This window comes from Ciconia boyciana, chromosome 5 (genome assembly GCF_034638445.1).
Source record: "Ciconia boyciana chromosome 5, ASM3463844v1, whole genome shotgun sequence".
Classification (NCBI taxonomy): domain Eukaryota; kingdom Metazoa; phylum Chordata; class Aves; order Ciconiiformes; family Ciconiidae; genus Ciconia; species Ciconia boyciana.
In genome coordinates, this window is record NC_132938.1 from 53179056 (window position 1) to 53194182 (window position 15127).

Genomic DNA, 15127 nt, shown 5'->3' on the forward strand with positions numbered 1-15127 from the left:
TTAAAGCATTACTTAATAGCAGCTCACAGTAGTACAACAAAGCCCCCTAATCTACCAAAATGCCAATGTGAGATGCAGAACTAATTTTGTCCTGGGAACCAAAAGGCCATCCCCAATAAAACCTACTTAATCTCTAAGGCACTTGAAGCAGGTAAGGAGAATTATCGCCATTGTGTGGGTGGAGAGCATGAGGCAGGGGGGAACGTGTGCAAGTTACCTGGCATCTCACAGCAGCCAGCGCCTTGGCTGCAGGGATGCTGAGGAGTCATGCTTACTGCTTTCCCACCCAGTAAACAGCAACTCTGACTTTGAGAGAAATGGGAGGAGCCTAGTACTGCTGAAAATGCGAGTGGGAAACGGGAATAATGTATGCTGCAACACATGGCTTACTCAGGTTTAAAAGAAACATGATAGAAATCAAATAGGAAAAACTAGTCAAGCATATTCGCTTACTCAGCTTACGTTGTTAGTAAAGTGGGTTTGCAAGGTCACTGCTAAAGTAGCATCACTTCACAACCTAAACAGAAAGTGCCCTCTGTCAGCTTTTATCAAGAGTTCACCTTTAGAAACTTCTGCACTTTAATGTCCTTAACAGATCGTAATATAGTCAATGAATATTGGGCTCTTTTTCCCTTTTTGGTAGCCAGAGGGTCACATGTGGTTGTTCAACTAGAATGTGGCAAGTTAATCTGAGATCTAAGGCAGACGAGCAAAAGAAAACGTCTATATTGCTGGCAGCATCCCGTAAAAGTGGTAGCCATGAGCTTTTTAGTTATGGGTTTTTCCCATATAAGTCATGCATAATGAACAGTAGCTCTCACTAAAGCCAATGAAAGCATGAAGAGACACTGCTGGAAAAGATTTAGTAGTATGCTGCAAGGAATGGAGCTTCTCAATAAGAAGCAAATATCTAGAGTAGATAATGATAATCCATTTGCATTCTTTAGGATGCATTTTAATCTTCAAAGATTAGTTTATAACCTACAGTCTGGTCCACAATGACCCTTTCAGCCCTATTTTTCTATCTCCCCTGTGCATTTTGAGCTGCTTTTTCATTTCTTTCTTGGTACTGCTAAGTTGGTAGAGATCAGTGTTGCTTATTACTTTCATTTTAAGCAGGGTATTTCCAAATGTCTACAAGGGCTGCAACATCTTAAAGGCTGGGGAGGAAAAACATATTAAAGACCGAACGCTTCTCATTTTGCTCATTCTTTATCCTTTTATATGGGAAATTACACAGCCCCTTCAAAAGCAGCCTATTCTCAGCACCAGATCAAATTAAAAGTGTCAACACAGTTTGGATGCTTTCAGTTTCTATTTTTGATCTGCCGAGCCTCACATTGTAGGTTCATGGCTACAGGCCAACAGATCTGCAATTCAAAATTCCAGCATTTCATGATGGATTTTTTTCATTCTCTTCTTCTGTGGAGTGAAATTCTTCTTTGTAAAGAGGACCAGAAAAAAAGGCTTCCTACCATTTGACAGTGAGGGGAACTTCAGTGGCCCACAGGTGGCTTTGCAGAGTTGAAGCATATGTGCTACAAACCAGATGTTGCTAATTTTTGCAGACCTGCCTTTACCTGAAATGTATAATAGCAGCTGGGGGGGACTGTTTCCCTTCACCAGCTGATACAAAGGTTTTTATGTTAAATTCAGCATGTAAGATAGTTGTCTAAGCCCTTCTAAAAGAAATGGAAAGGTAGATACCTTCCAAGGGTAATTCATCCTATTTTAAGATATATGAACTCAAAAGCCCTTTGGAGCTTCCTCTTTCCTTCCATTGACTAAAAAGAGTATCTGTGCGAGTGGCTTAGATTTAAACAACTAACTCTTAGGCATCTAACTAAATTGTTTAAATCTGGTTATGATGTGTGCACCAAAGTGTGGCTTTGGTCCCCCCTCCTCCTCCTTAAAGGCTGCCTTTGACATGATGCCCCTGTCCTGAATGCCAGAGGCTGGCTAGTGCAAATAGCAATTTTATCCTCCTGAGACTTTTGATTCTTAGAAAAATGATCAGAAATCTCCTGGGAAAAAGCTTTCTGATAGCTCCTTAAAATCACAAATAGAGCAGAAAAATGTTGAGTTTTTCAATCGCATTTATAATTTCTCTCCAAATTTTAATTTGTTTGGGAAAATCAGGCAAGGAAAAGAAAACTAAAGCTGAACTTTTAAAATTTCAGAAAAATGGGTAATTTATGGTCTGTGATGTTCCTCATTTTAGCTGAACTGGTCTCTCCATCTCTCATATGCAATCGCACCTCAAGTTTTGCATTTTCAACTTTTGCTACAGGTTCATTAATAACAATAGAATTAATGCGTTTTCTTCTCTCATTCTTTGTGTTTTCTTTTAGAGCTAGAAACTAGTTAGCTCTCTTTGTTAACATCATCACATCTGATTTATCAGCTCAATTGCTGAATGTATACACTGTTTAATTCAAGGCCAGCTAACAATTGTACTTAGTGTACAGACCTTTTAGTCCTCAAAGTAGGTTTATATTTAAAACCGTAGCAGTTTATGACCTTGATCAAATGAGTTACTGTGGTTGTTCTCACCTGGTTGGTTATTTTACCTCCATAGCTGTCATAAAGTAAACAAGGATACTATATTTGTATCTGGACTGTATTACTGTACAGTAATGTATTACTGTACAGTCCAAATGCCTGACAATTTAGCTAAGAGAGGGTTTACTGTTTAGCTAAAGAAAGAACACAGTTCTATTGATGTGTATATCTATAGTATCCATAAAATGTAGTGATAATGGGATATCAAAGTTACTTAACTTATTTATTTTTATGCTTTTTTCCTGATCTTCCCAGTCAGCCTCACATATCTGTACTGTCTTCACAAGTACTTATAAATTGGTTTGGTATGTAACATAGTTATCAGAAGAGTTTTGTTGTTAAGCGAGTGTATGTTTCTGGGATACTTGCTTGAAAGAAAGAGAAGTTGGCAGACCTTAATACTATATATCTCAGAGCATTTCACAAATTATTTCACACTGATCAGAGTCCAGATATGCATCCAGCAGTGTCCTGATTCTGCAATATGCACAAGCCCTCCCTTCCTGCCCCTGCTGCTGTTGCACACTGGTTGCTTTTCACAGAAAACCTAAGGGTATGGCCGAATCATCACTTTGCATGGATGCCATCCCAGGTGATTAGGGACCCATGTTGTGCATCATATAAGAGTGCAAAAGCAGCTCAAGAGACCATATAGGTGTTATCACCATCATGAGTGGAGAACATTCTCCTGTGGTTTCTGAATTAGATGATAATGGTAATGCTAGAACATCCTTTCAATATTGACTAGTCCAGGTATTTTCACTGCAACCATATATATGATCAGAAAGAGCCATAGTAGTTTTGCAGACTAAGTGCTCACTGGTGATCAGTTAATGGATTACGCTGTTTTAGACAATTTATAAACAATAAGCTTATTAACTTAAGGAGCTCAACAAAGCATTATCAATGGACATATTTTATGCTGCAGGCTTAGCAGATGTTTTACTAGCAAAAGTGTGATAAGGCTGAGAAGGATAAGATTGCCATTCCTGCTCTGCTATATGTACTACTATAGGCACAAAAAGAATATGCTTTTTGTGGGTTTTACTCTTTTTAAGAGGAAAGATTTGTCATAACAAGAAATGTTTAATAAAAATATGTATTTAGCGCACTAATGTAGCGCAAGTGAATTAAGCCTCAGTCTCTCAGTGTTCTGCCCATCCAAAATAGTATGCCACTGATGTTCTCTTTTATCTAGTAGTATTTGATTATAGTAAAATAATTTCTGACTCTGAGAGTAGTACTGATAGTATCTCAGAGCTGATGTTTCTTACACTCTTGCATGTTTATGACAGTTCTTTTTCAAGAGAGTAATAGTCTAATGCTGGGTGGATTTCCCTGTAGGACAGGTTTTATAGACATATAAATAAAATGCAGCTTGCACTAGAAAAACTGTATTCCATTCAGCAGACAGATTTTTCTTTCCCATAACTTCAGTCTGTCCTTGCTGAAGAATTTGTTAGGGAGATTTACTTTTCTCTTGAAGCAGATAAGATTTATGCACACAAATGTATGGCCATACATCCTACAGACTAACATGTGTACCTCTAAGAGTGGTGCAGAATGCTGATAGTCAGAGAGGTTCCGCAGTCAGGGTATCTCACTTTCCCAGGTTCAACCTTTTTGTATACATGTGCAGTGACAAAATACTGTACTCCTAGGCTGCAGTGATCCATGATCCTCAGACAGTGAAGCTCACTGATGTCACTAGTAAATAGTTCAAATCAGACTTACTCATTGTATTTCTTCAAGAATAATTCTTTACCTCAATTCTTAAAGAGCTTAAGGACCAAGCAAGAAATAAGATCCTATTCAGAAGGGCATTCAGCCATCAGCAAACTCATCCCAAAAATCTAGATATACTAAGACGGGGAAAAAGTTTAGGTGAACACTACCAGGAAGCCTGAGACTGAATGTTTTTTGCAGTAACTGATTATCATAAGATTTTATGCATTCAGCTCACCTTCATTTAAATAGTGCCATGACGTTTTTACTGTTTCTACATCCCTGCTTGAAGGTCAATAAAAAGATCAGATAAAAGATGACTTTTACTTACCTTTATCTTCAGTCAGATTATGTAAATCTGACATTAAGATATGCCTTCTCATAGAATATCCAATATTCAACTGTATTTCTTAATATTCTTTGTGTCAAAAGCTTTCTAGTTTCTTCAATTTCAGATTGCTTTTATACAGTGGTCAGTCCAATAGCAGACTGAAAAGCAGAGGCATTTTTGAGGTAAAACATTCTTCCTTCAGCAACAGCAATGAAAAAGCTCTCTTGAAAAGACTGTGTTAGCAAATCATATTACAGAAAAATATTTAGCTGCAAGCTATGTATTATATATCAGGCTTTAGAAAAAGAAATGTTTCAGAAGACAAAGAGCAAAATGTTGTAATTGAAAATCACTGAAATGAGAAATATACATGTGTATATAACAGACTGAGAAGCTAGGAAGGGAGAAATTGGTAGCTCTTTCACTCTTGCAAAATTACTAGAGTGAAATGAACTGATCTTATTAAAGGATTTTGCTTGTGTGCAGTTTCCCTGGGCTTGTACTCTCCGCCCTTTCATCCCACCAAGGTTTCGCTCTGTCCCATGGTAGGTACTTTAAGGGATGCGACATAGGTATACATAAGAGAAAATAAGTATGTTCCTAGATTATTAGCATTCTTTGCATTTATTTCTTAGCAGGCACTTTCACTGGCAAAGCATAGGAACCCTGCTTTGGCTATTATTGACGCTAGGTTAAACTGTTTTATGCTCCTCAGTTGACTAATATGTGTCCCTGCCCATGGCAGGGGGGTTGGAACTAGATGATCTTTAAGGTCCCTTCCAACCCAAACCATTCTATGATGCTATGAATTGCAGAGTTCTGAAATAACTGCTTTTCTTTATAGCAATCTGAAATAAAAATCCACTTAGATTTGTAAGTCAGTTTATTTTAAAAATCCTCTAATGTAACTAATACTCTTTGACTTCCACTTTCCCAGATGCGCCTGCTGCCCCTGGATGCAGTCCAAGGATGCCTGTCACTTACTCAGGCAGTTGGTAACACATTTAAACCCTGTCTTTTAAAACAGGGACTTCTCCTAAATTAGGTAACTAAGGACAAATTCTCATCTTAGTAAAACCAGTGTAAATACAGAGAGACAGATTCTGTACAGGTATTTTTTCCATCTCATAGTTCATTGTATATCATAAAAAACAGTTAGCCAGTGCCTGGAGTGTTACTCAGTTGTTTTTCTTGTTTGGCAGAAAGGTTTTAGAGCAGATGTAGCACCTAAAACTATACTTTTAACTCATTTGAAGAATGACATAGATTACCAATTTTATTTTTTTAGACTTGTAAAAGCCTCTATGAGCATTTATACCAAATTTTGTATACATCCTATATACAAAGTATTAAAGTACCATATAAAATACTACAGATTCTGCACAAATGTCCTGCAGCTAACACGAGGATACTTACCTTTCCTGCTATTCATTCATATTATTAGTCTTCCCCAGTGGCACTGCACATCTGAAACTTAGATGTGATTGTCTTAGACCATCAAAGCCAGTTTGACAGAATTCATCGTAATTGTTACAGATAAGTCAATCTATCTACATTCTTAGTTTAGGATGCCTGAAGCGGACTGAATGTTGAAAAGGCCATATTTCTGTGTGCTTACTCTGGGTTACACTGATTGAAATTTTGATGGTGGAACACACAAGGAAGCAGCCAGAAGCATCTGCTTTGTAGCGTATTACCTGTGTAATGCATGTAATGTGCGTGTAGTTCATATTTGGCACAAATGTAACATATCCTCTGATGACAATACAAAAATACACTCTGAGAAATCTTGGTACAAACTGGAACGGATGTGGCATTAAATATTCTAGTCTCTAGATGAGCGATCAGCTTGTACCAATGGAGAAAAGGAATCACATGAAATGCAAAGCAGAGCACCAGAAAACAGATGGACGTATGAACTCGGGCATCTAATTGCAGTACATACCATATTACTAAAAATGAGCTGTAGGGAGAGGCATCAGTGAGCTGTAATACAGTGTGCGGTCAAAGTGAGACATGTTAGACACTACAACAAATCTACATGGAAAGCTGTTGGAATAATATTTAATTGGAACATTTTTATCTCTTCATAACTGAATGGTTGTGTACTTATTCAACTTCTGAGAGCTGAAAAAGAAATTTTAAACAGTTCTCAAAAATATGGTGATAGTTATATGTCTGGAAAAACTTATTGAAACAGTTTTTTTCATTCAGGCTGTATCTTGAATACTGGTAAATGGACAAATTTGGGGAAAGAGCTATAATATCTGGAAATTAACTTGTTTTACTGATTTACTTTAAATAGCTCCCAAATAATAATACAAGAACTCTGATCCATTAAGAAGCTCTAATCAAAGGTAATTAGTCAGGGACCTCCTGCATTCCCCAGAAGTTAGACATCATTGTCACTAATCCAGTAAAAACATCTGCTTAGTGTTGAGCAACCAAAAAAACATCAGGCTGCATTAAGAAAGGAATAGAGACAAATGCTGGAAATATTATAAAGCTGTCACGTACATCACTGGTGCAGTATTTTGTGGAATGTGATGTTCACGTTTTTTGCCCCATTTCAGACAAACCTATATCAGCTAGGGTAAGCATGTAAGGGACATGGATTATAGTGGTGGAAATCTACTAAATGCTTTTATTTTTCTCTTAAAAAACATCACAGCTTATTAAAAGAGATTAGTAAGACTTTCTGCCCTTGACTGCAAACACTTAGAGAGAGTGAATGCATCAATATTTAGCATCAAAATCCCAATTTCCAAGGAGAAAGCCTTGCAATGAAATATCAGTTGGATTCCAGAAAACATGTACCTTATAAAATTGAGAGAGTCAATGGTGAACATGAGCTACATAAACTCTCACTGTAAGTTGGTGTCATTCACTTCAGGTACTGTATCACTTTCAAGTTGACAACACTTGAGGTGTGAATTTAGGCAGCTTTTTGCCCTGTCAGCATCATGTATTCTCCCTTCATTTTAATAGTATTAACACTATTTTTTTATTTGTACTCCTGTCTATCCTCACTTCTGTTAAGAAATTTTAAGCATCACAATAAAGACTAAGCGGCTGTATTTCAGATTGTGCATTGTTATAGTTAAATATATTCATTAGAGACTTGTTAGAGGCCATAGCAGTGACATATTTATTGGAGTAACAAGTGCTGTTTTCTTCTTCCGGAGCAACAAATGCCCATTTCAAAATTTTCAGAATTTTAAACCTGCAGTATGTCAGTCATTGCTTTGCAATTCAGGAAATCATAAACACTAAGACAGTCCTATATCTTCTGTAAGTCCTGCCCTTGGGGCAAATTACTGTGACTTCCACACAGCTACCTTAGGAATTAATTTGACCCATAATATTCAGAGCATTAAAAAGATTTAACCTCTCTTTGCTATCTACTAGCTTTGGGAAATGTCCTGTGTTGTGAGATCCCACGTTCCATTTAATTTTACCAGTACCTGGGGGAACTGGCTTTTTAATTACACCTCTGGCTAAGAGGACACAGACAGGATGGAACTAGATGAATGATATTGCCTGGAAAATCAATGGGCTAATTATACAGAAAAAGCAAATCTCCATTTCACTTTTGCTTGAAAGTCAAACATACTGCCCTTACAAGATATGACTCTTGCTTATAGACATGGTTCCTTCCTTCATTTATGAATGACATTAATCAAGATGCTGTAAGACATTGCAACAGAATACAAAGGTCAGGGAAAGAAGACATCCCAATTTTGATTTTGAAATCAGCCATGGGTTCAGTCATGGTTCTTATTTGAATCCTTTGTGTTTCCTGGATAAGTCAAAATTAATTGCTAATTTTACAGAAAAATATTAGAATATTCAAAGAGGTAAATAATCTTTTGTGCCATAGTGTAGAAAGCTTTCTTTTTTTTTTTTTTCCTTTTAAATCCATAAAAAAAAAGTATGGATTCTTCCTTTTTTGTCAGTGGATTTCATTTTAGAAGAAATGTCTATCTGATTGTAGTCCTTCTTTGGATAAAGTCTCCCATTGCTGTGAGTTTCTTCTAACCAAGTGTCAATACTGATTATGTATAAAGTGAAGATCGGCCCCCTTTTGATAAGATCTAGTTGATGTGATTTATGAGGCTAGTGTCACTGAGTATTAAATGTGTTATTATTTGAAGTTTCACGGTACAGCTCATAATGATTTCCATAACTCTTCACCAGTTTGCATAGCTTCAATAGCTCTTCACTTTCCTGTTTAAAAACCTACCACTCAGTTAATCCAAAAAGTGCATGCTAAGTTGCTGCAGCTGAATTTTTTTTAGCTGAATTGATATAAAATAAACTAAAATAGAACATGGAGAAATTCCCAGATCAAATGCTTGGATCAAACATATTTGAACCTTTAGAAGCATCTTATTTCTGCTTCTAATTTTATCTGTAATGATAGGTTCTCAGCTTTCTAGACTGTTATGTGCCAGCCAAGCTGTTGTTCAGGTCGTTGTTGCAGGTATGACTAACTGTGAATTAGGTAGCAGAAGTTTCTATATTGAGCTCTGGCCTCACGTACTCCACTCCTGCAAAGCCTGACTGGCAGCCCTCAGGCTATGATGCTCTTACAACTCTCCTAATCAGGGAACATTACCTTTAATGCATGATGTATCCTATACCTTTGTCAATTCTGTTAGCGAATTGGGACCCTCTAACTCAGAATTAGTTCTGTCAGTATGTCCTTTTGTTTTGTAGTCTAGTCTTGCATAGCCTCCTTCTATATTCCCATTACATTACAAGAATACTGGTGCTCAGCAGAGTGTATAGGAGGGAAGCAAGCAGTGAATTTGCAAAACAACGGAAAGTCTGAGGCATCAGAAGCTCAAATCAACATGTCAAATGGGTTTTTTTCCTCTTTCAGGAGCTATGGACAGACCCTACCTTCTCTGGGTTTCATTTTTTCCATCTTTAAACTCATTATTGTAATCCTTTCCAGCAGGCAGAGGAATGTTGTTAAGTTTAATTAAATTTAATGAACAGCTTTGTAATCCTCCTATGACATTCACTACAGGAACATCTTGTATCATTATTTTTTCCAAATGTTTTTACCTGGTTAATGGGGGAGAAGGTAAACAAATAACACGTACAGAAGGAAAAAAAATGATGGTCAGTAGATGAGGGAAATTACACAGAGAAGAATGGTAAGAAAGAAGTAAATGAGATTATAAAAATGAAAATCAGGATAATAGCTTAAAAAAACCCCTAAAGATGATGAGGAGAAAATCTGTATCTGAGTGTTCTTTTATGCAGCATATGCAATTTGTTTGGCAATATCTCTTAATATATGCCTAGTATACATATTCTGCTATATTAGAAATACAGATTAATTACCAGCACAAGTGCATTATATGTATGTTACCTTTTATCTGCCTTATCTGAAGATCTTTAGCAGTAAATGGAAAATTTTATCTTTTTTTTTTTCCCCTCAAGGTTTACTTTCCTATTTCTGTTACTCCTCCTTGTTTGGAATAACTTCCTTTGTTACTCGTTTCAGAAACCCAGTAACATTTTTGTCATCCTTTGTATTTTGTGTTGATAACTTGCACAATTCATGCTTGAAATTCTTTGAGTAAGTTCACCCCCTGACAATTTTTCTTTCTTTTTTTTTTGTAAGCTTTGTATGATATGGTATGGTTTATAAATTGCCATTTTCAACTTCTTAAGATCACAGATGTTAGAAGTGATGACTTGCACTGGTTTTTATAAAAATCTGTCTTCTAATGTCTCCTAAAAGACTTCTTCCATCTCTGTTGACTAAGGCTATGATTATAACAATAAACAGTTTGGAAAGTCAGAAATTCACCACATACTTGTTTCCTAATCCAGTAAGAAGGTTAGTCACACTTCTGTATCTGAATGCTTTTTGAGAATGCATTAATGAGTGTGCAGAGGTGTGAAGAACCACAATGTGCTGTTATCCAAAGTGCCAGTGTTATTGCTGTTTATTTTCAGGCCAGTGGATGGAATAAGTTTTGAGTTTTTGCCCATGGGAACAAACTTGTTTGACTTTATACTTATGGAGAAAAATGCTCCACTGTTTTTGCAGCTGTCTATTTTCTGATGATTCCACGTTTTCTATTCTTGACAGGTCTAAAGTACTTTACCCCTAAATTCTAGGTTGGGCTTGTAGACAGGAGAGATTACATGAAATGTGAGGTTACAATAAATGTGATTAAAGTGTGCATTTCTGAGTGAACATCTAGACTGAAGTTCTGCAATGCTTGGGATTTGCTGGTCATCCAGAATGCACTACTCAAGTCCTTGTGTGCCTGTGAGTGCAGACTGGATCAGTGAGGGTACTTCAGACTTTAAAACATATCCAAAGAGGTCTTTCTAGTCATCCAAATGTCTTACATGTTGCTCAAGAGAACATGTGCATATTATTGTTTCCTTTTCCAAAAAAAGAACTGAGAGATGGATGGGAACTGAAAATGGGTGCCAGAGTTGCCTGGGATAAACTAGGTATTGAACATGCTAGCTCTGTTAATATTTCTCCATAAGGTGAGAAGATGATCTGTGAAGGTCTACAGAGCTCTAGGGGCAGTAGATGGAAAGATAGTCTGTGAAGGTGAGTTCAGAAATATTGCATGTAAGAAGTTTAGCAGTGAGGAAAGAGCCTACTTAACTGGTAAATGGCAAGTGAAGGGAGCACTGGACAGGTGACGGTGACTAGTCGCCGGCTACTCAGTCTGTCACAGTGATAGTACATTCAGGGTTCATAAAGTCCTCTCGCAGAGAACTTCATCTGCCTTTTTCAAATTTGCTCCCTTTCACTGTTAGGAAAAATAAGACTCAGATAAGCAAAACACAGAAGGCAAATCTTGTTACTTCCCTTTTAGTATCCTATTACTATACCATAAGGCCTGCCTATTAAATTTCAGCTGTTTCCAACTGCTTAGAGTTTCTGGATTATTTATATTAAATATTGAATTTCTGTCGTGATAAACTTCAAGCTAGGAATGAAAGTTGTTTTGAAGAGCTTTTTTCATATGGCTATCTTGAAATTAACTGTGTTTTACTAGTTTAAAGAAGTTTCAGTGCACTGTGTTTCAGCTCTTGTTGCAATGATTAGGTAATGTGAGCATCAGCAAGTTATTTACTCTTAGTTTAAGACATAGCCAGTGAAATACATATACCACACATTTCCCAAAAGCATGACTTTACTCATATCTGCAGTGCAGATAATTGCCTTCAGGATCAGACTTACAGTGTACATCCCAGAGTGTTTTCAACATTAGAAGTAAATACTGGAGTCTTTTAGTGCTTCAAAATGTCTAGTGAGTCAGATTTGGTCTGTATGTCATTCTGAATGGAGGGCTTTTGTTTGTTTCTTAGACTTTTTACTTGGGAACAGACTTAAAAAGGTGATTTTTCTGATACGTGCATCATTGCTGTTAGTGCTTTAAATGAATCCCCTAGTGAGATTTTCTAGATCTCCTAAAGAATAGTGTTCTTTGTTTTATTTCTTACTTCTAGAACAGGGTTGTAAGATTTCAGAGTTAGGTAAGGTCCATCTTTCTGTATGGACCTTGTTTGAAAAAGCACTGAAATGTAACTGCATACTGAAACTTCTCAAAATTTGCTCATGCAGTATATAACTCAAGGTTTCCCTGGAGCGTCAGTGTTTATAAAAGATACAAACTGGGATGAGAGCACTGAGATTATAATAACGTATCATACACCTAATCTAGACAATCTCATAGGCAGATTTCTGTCTTGGATGAATTAAGGGGCAGCTAAAGGAGATATTGAGTCAGGAGTGGGAAAGCATTTGAGACAGTTGGTCCAGGTCTGCGCTTTGGGTTTTGAACCTGACCCAGATGTAAGTGTGTCATTAGCTCTTGAAGCTTTTTCCAGTATTTTCGTCTGCATGATGGACATCAGAAAGTATATTTCAGACAGTAGCATCAATATTTCTTCTGCGTTCTGTAGCAGACTGGAAAGGGTGTTGGAGGGCCAGCAGCAATAGAGGAAGCAAAAATTTAGCAGTGAAATGAGGGTAAAGTAGCAAAACCAAAGAGTTCTTGCTCCAAGAGTGAGGTCTGGGCTGTCAGAGTGATGGTGAGAGACTTGAGAGACTTATGTTTTTCAATTAAATACTAATTGAAGTACTGTTTTGTCAAAGGGAAAATAAGTTGACAGGAGAAAGCAGGAAGGTTCTTAGGAACCAAAAGCAATATTAGTGGAGTATGAACCATGAAGCTCTATTTGCAAAGAGGACAGAGCACGCGGTATTAGCAGCTACTCTGAAATCTTGACTCTGACCCTTTTAACTGGCATCAGGGGATGTTTAAAGAGTGTCTGTGGTTTGGAGGTCACACAGTCATGACAGGCATGTCAAAATATTTGAGAAATGGTGTATAACATGATAAACAATTTTCCATAGTGGCTTTTTTCACTGATCGTGGGGGAGAGAACAACTGTGTCATTAATTGTAGTTAGTAAGATTCATACTAATGCAATAGAGGATCTATATACAGCCATATAAATACATACCATACAAATTGTTGGCAAGTTATCTGTGCTTTTGGCACTTATGTGAAGAAAGGCCCTACTTTACTAGATGCGCAGTGAGACTTATGGTTGCCATGGGAACTGCTACTCTATGTGTTGTGAGAATGTGCTTATTATTAATGTTGCACTCATATTGAGATTTTAACACAGGCTTTTTTATTCTAATTGGGCTGGTCTAATTGGGTGTGTATTCCTGCCCAGCTAAAAAGCAGCTCAGAACAAACAAGTGTTTTCATTATTAGATGTTTATCAGATCCACGAAGAAAATTGCTTTCCATCAAGGCGAGGGGAGAGAGGAGAGCCACTGAGCCTTTGTCTCATTAATTTTACAAGAAGGGAAGAGTAGTTTGCAGTTAGCATGTGAAGATAACAGCTGTTTACTTTGGTAAACCTTACTGGAAACTTGATAGGTTAAATTTTAATACAATGCTTCTGTAGGCTATCATGAGAACAAATGGAAGTATGATTTTATTAGAGAGTTTAGAGTTTATTTTTCAGATCTTATTTTCACAAGCTTTTGGACAGACCTTTAAACAGAAAAATCCATTTCAAGTAAATGGATTATAATGTTGAATTTTCAGGAAGACATTGGAGACTTAAGAGGAGAAAGGTCAAGAGACTGGCAATTTTGTGTTAGTGGGATGATAATGACAATTATGAATGGGTTATTCTAAAGGGACAGTAATCTTTTGTAGAAACTGTTTTAGTAAGTGTCCAAAATGTAATTTGTTTGGCTTACTAGGAGCTCTCTAAAAATTAATCATTGTTGTCAGAACACACTCCTTAAATTGATACAGTCAAGTTTTTAATAAAACTTAATTGTTTATAAATAATGAAAATCTTCCCTCTGCTTTCTCAAAGGTGCACCTTCCTAACTATTTTATGTGTTTGTGTATTTTAAATTAATTTAGTTGTGTACAAATGCTAACCTTGTTAGCTGACACACAGGTTCTAGACCAAGACTGTTAATAACTTTGGATAGAGAGACAGACATATGTGTGTGTGTGTGTGTGCGTGCGCGTATTTATAAGTAACTGAAACAATTTTGAAATTCACTGTGGATTTTTATTAGTATTTCTGAATGGCTAAGGGCATTTTTGGGACCTTCTGTAGCACATTTTTCATGACACTTTGTTCATGTGGTACTTTCTTTTGGATTTCTTTATCAGAGGTTTATGCTGAAAGAAATAAATTCCTAATAGCAGAACTGGAGGCAGTTAATTACTCAGAATGTAATGTTTTCCAGCAGTGAGCTGGTTCAGCTGCAGATCCAAACTTCCTGCAATAACTTGTTTCAATAGCACAGACCCTCTTAACTAAGAACAAAGTAATAAAAGTAATGAGCTGTTAATGAATCTGTTAAAGGAGCTGAGATGAATGAGAATCACTCAGGCTTCTTGGAAAGCAGACTTTTGATAGTTTCTTTGACAGCATAGGGCAGTAACAAGTTACAGCTGTGCTTGGAAGTAGTCTGTTAGGCAGCTGTGGCTAAATGCCTTCTAATAATTTAATAAATGGGAGATAAGGTGTTATTTTCTTTCTGATAACTAGAAAGCAAGAGGATTGGCCCCCTTGAAGTCGATTATGATGGATTTAGATCCTGTTTATCTCGACTTCCTCCTCTGCTCCCTGCTGATTGCTCAGTGGCTTCCTAGTCAAGATTTCCATTAGGAGATCTGGTAGGCATTACTATGAGAAATGTTTTGTGCCTTTTCAAAACAAAAGAGGCGGGATACTGTGTGAATGAGCTGGACTGCCCGAAGAGGGGAAAGGTAAAGCTGTAAGAGGATGTGGTGGTTCGCTTTTCAAAGTAAAGTTGACATTTGTTTTCCATACCTGTTTAAGTTACTACTTCAGGCTTGAAAAGCCTAGGAAACCTGTTATCAGTGGAAATTTTACTGGGCAGTGATTAAAGTATTAAGGATATAGGAATCACAAACTAAAATGACACATGTAAGATGTGAGACTGGC

General features: G+C 37.0%; 1 protein-coding gene across 2 annotated transcripts in view; it reads left to right on the forward strand.

Annotated features, from left to right (window-relative positions):
* GRID2 (glutamate ionotropic receptor delta type subunit 2) overlaps window positions 1-15127 on the forward strand; it is a 736139-nt gene that overhangs the window by 237629 nt on the left and 483383 nt on the right. The gene's annotated exons all lie outside the window — the stretch shown is intronic.